Raw genomic sequence first — 4,129 nt, 5'->3', positions numbered from 1 at the left:
GGGACTGGTGGAAACTGTATAACACAGGAGTGCTCTCACTTAAAAGCTATACTTTACTTAGTCTAAAGCACTTTCACACGTCCACAACAGGTTAGTAAAATACCCCATCCCGCAATAACTACTGGAGTTTGGTGTCGCTCTCATCAGCAGCTTTCTTACTGGCCAGTCGTCCAGCTGCTGTTGGGGGACCCCATAACTGTGTCCAAGATGAGATCTCAAAGAGTCCAAATCTCTTCTCCCCTCCCTATTTATCCTTGTTTGTACACAATAACACATCAAGAAAAAAACTTGTTGGGCAAGCAGTTTCAAAAGCTAATCGAGAGGTTTCCTCAGCTGATTTATTAGTCAGATGTGTTTGTGCAGAATCCGCATGTCTGGAGGCCCTGACAAGCATCTCCTGGAGGGTCTCCAGAGATGAGCTTCTTGCTTTTCTCCTAAACACAGATCTCGGCACGTCCACCAGAGATTTCATCGGGGCGGGGTGCAGGGTTAGATAACGCTGAGGAACAGGCTCCCTCCCCTCCTGGCTTAGACTTGCTAAGCCTGCACAGCCCTGCAGACAGGCCTACCGATTTTGGCTGCTCTTAACGACAAGTATGATAATCAGTATTACACTATCAAGTGGTCCCTGTCCATTTTACTGATCTATCACAGTGCCCCGTACAGCCCGGACTCCGATACCTGGCGGGGGGTGGGTGTAGAACCCGAGTTCCAGCCAGAGCAGGAATGGCTACACTGCTGTTGTAGCACGAGCCCTGCCAGGCCGAGTCAGGTGTCGTGGGCTCTGACACCCAGTGCCGCAGCTTTCTTTTCTTTTCTTTTCTGTTCTGTTTCTTTGCAGTGCAGACATACCATCGGTTCCTGTAGGTGACAAGCAGCTTAAAAGCTGCAAGCTGAGCACAGGTGCGGCAAAGAGGAATGAGGCTTTGGTGCGATATTGAACTCCACTTGCTATGTCCCTGCCCGGGCTGGGCCGTGGGCGGCTGCGTGTCCCCTGGTCAACGCTCAGTTGCAATCAGGAGACAAGTAGCAGGGCCAGGAGCGAGCCAGGGCAGAATGCCAGGAAGTCAGGGCTGGGCACCACGTGGCAGACGGCAGACGGCAAGGTCAGAGTCGAGCCGGGTCAAGATACCGGGAAGTTGGTGTCAGGCCTCAGGTTACACACAGCAATTACATAGGAAAGTCCAGGACAAACTAGGGTCAGACGCTGGAGTCCAGGGTCTATTGCAGGCGGCTGGTGGGCCGTGTTACTGTCCAGGCAGCTCCTCATGTTAACTTCCTGGTGTAAATACTGGCACTGGCCAATCAGTGGGCTGCGAGGGGTTGCCACGCAGGGCCTGCTGGGCGGTACTTCTGGCCAAGCCTAGCTTCAAGGGTCCTCCTGTGGGAGCCCAGCCTGTGGCACTGTGGTAACATCACAGCCCAGAGCCCCCCCGAGTCTCAGGTTCTGTCCCTACAGGGTTTTACAGCCCAGAGCGTCCATGGAAGTCCCTGAAGCAGGGTTAGAAACCAGCCATGCTGGGCAAAGTCACTGATGTCCGCTGCCCATTCTGACAATCTCCCTGGAACTGTAACATGTGTGTAAAGTACATCAGCCTGCATTGGCTTGGCCGGACATTCCTTCCATCAGCTGCGGATGCCTCCTCTCCTCAGCTCAGACTAGCAGAACCGACCCTGTCCTGCAATGGCTGCAGCCAGTGTGGTGTTAAAGAAACCCCTGAGCCGGGGGTGCCAGCTTTGTAATATTACATGTAGAAACCGGACACTCCAGCAGGAGTGCTGGAACCTCTCCTCCCACCCCACCTCCTACCTGCCGAGGCCCTGCCTCTACCTCCGCCCTGCCTCTTCCCCCCAAGGCCCTGCCCCTGTTCGCTCCTCTTCCCCTCTCCCGCCACCTCTGCCCGGGTCAGGAGAGACTCACCTGTGGCGCCAGGGCTGGGAGCTGCAGCTGCCCGACACAGGTCAGAGGGGACCTGGCTGAATTGGGTTGGCACAGGTGACCACCCGGCGCCTCGCCCGCTGGCAATAACTATATTTTCAGTCTCTGCTCAGATCACTGTCAGGTCCCCATTTTGACCGGACTTTCCGGAAGAAAACTGGGCACCTGGCCACCCTCTCCTGAGCAGCTCCCCACCCCCATTCCCTTTGTACATTACATTACAAACTGTGAAGGCGCACACAAACCTTCAGAGATTCCCCGCTGGCAGGTATAAACTACTCTCAGTTCAGGACTTGACCTAAGATACTTGTCACATGTTCAAAGTCATGCAGCCGTGAACGTATACCCCAGCCCACAATGAATACGCACCATTGCTTCCAGACCTCGCCCCACAGCCGACTGGAAGAGGGAGATTGCTGAAGACCCATTAGATCAGTGGTCCCCAAACTTTTCCTCTCACAGCCCCACTTACCAGTAATAGAACGTGTCCGTCCCCGTTGAACCCTGGCTGGGAGTGGAATCCTGGCCGTGCCGGGGTCTGTGGCTGAGAGCGGGGGCCAGCTGCCAGGAGGGCCGGCAGCTGAGAGCGGGGGCCAGCAGCTTAGCCGTAGCCAGGAGAACAGCCATGGCCAGGAAAGGGGGCCAGGAGCAGAGGCAGGGTCACAGCTGCGGGCAGGAGCGGGTCTGGAGCAGAGCTGGGGGCAGAGCGGGGCTGGGTGATGCACCCTCCCTGCACCCTTGTGAGGGCTGGCCTGGGCCCCACTGTGGGCCCCTGGGTGTTTCTCCATCCCCCTTAGAAAGGCGCTCCCCACGGTTTGGGGACAAATGCATGAGGACATCAGAGTCTGAGACCCAATGGCACCCCGTGCTACGTCAGCACACCCAGGCAATGTCACTGCTGCCGTGTGATGGCACCAGGCTTCCTAGTGAAGGGGACTGGTAGCCCCTCACTGAAACTTAGTGGGGCGTTTTGGTTGGCATCTCTCAGCACCAACGGGGAAGGATCGATGGGGAAGCAGGGGCATGAAACGGACAGACCTCAGGGCCAATGGGGAGGGCCAATGCTTCAGGTCAGCCTGATTGACAGGTGGACAGACCAATGAGCAAGCCAGGAGGGAGGGGGTAGGTCCCGTCCTCCGTGTGAGATGGAGCTGCCTGGGCAGAGAGTGGGGCCGAGCTAAGGATAACGCAGCCAGCGGCTGGGCGGCCAAAGGGGAAGCCCAGGTCAGGGGAACTGAACTGAGCTGAGCTGAGCTGAGCAGCATCAAGAGATGCAGCCAGGCAGCGGCAGAGAAGCTGCCCAGGGAGCAGAGCTGTGCTGGGAGCAGAGAGCAGCAGCCAGGCTGAGGCAGAGTCGAGCTGGGGCTGGAGCAGGGGCTGGAGCCCTCTGGAGCCAGGTGAGGTGAGCAGCTGAGGAGATCGAGGGGGACCCTGGGCCGGGCCCAGCACAGGGAGACGCCACCAGCCAAGAGGCTGCGCAGGCCAGATTTGGAGGGGGATCGTGACCCAATGGGGGGCGACACTGGGAGAAGGGCCCTGCCACCTAGTGCCTGGGGGCATGTGGCCCCCGCTGGAGCAAGTGTCTGACGCTCTGCACCCCTGCAGCAGAGCCACGGCCTGGGCAGGAGGCCTGTGCTGTGTGAGATACAGACTGTGAACATCCTTTACACCCCAGAAACTGTGTGTGTGATGCCCCCGCACCAGGGGTGGCGTTAGGTGTTTTCCTTTAACCTTTCTCTTTTTATCCTTATTTTTATTGTTTACCGATTAATAAATTGTATTGCTTTGAACTATATGCATCGCTCAGTGGGTCAGAGAAGTGTCCAGTGCAGAGAGGGTACCCTGGAGTGGGAACACCCTAGCTCCTGCCGTAAGTGACCATGACAAGGTTGGGGGTCGAGCCCCCAGGAATCCTGGGCCCAGCCTTGTCAGAGTTACGAGGACCCTGTCACACAGGAGAGTGGGAGGGGGCCCTTGAGGTCAGGCAGGCCTCTGGGTAAAGTGAGTGGGAGTAAGGACTCAGATCCTTTTACTAACCAATTCCACCGGGGCAGTGTATGAGCCAGGGAAGTTCCGAACAATAGCGGGACCATTCCCCCACTTACACTGGGAAAGCTGTTCTGTGGTGAAGAGCGTCTTCAGCCTGATCTCTGTACTGATCACTGGTTGTGGGGCTGCTATGAACAGACC

The sequence above is a fragment of the Emydura macquarii genome, unplaced genomic scaffold (genome assembly GCF_026122565.2).
Source record: "Emydura macquarii macquarii isolate MOO-44397 ecotype Brisbane River unplaced genomic scaffold, CSIRO-AGI_Emac_v2 contig_982, whole genome shotgun sequence".
NCBI lineage: Eukaryota > Metazoa > Chordata > Testudines > Chelidae > Emydura > Emydura macquarii.
Note: the sequence above shows the minus strand (reverse complement) of the source record.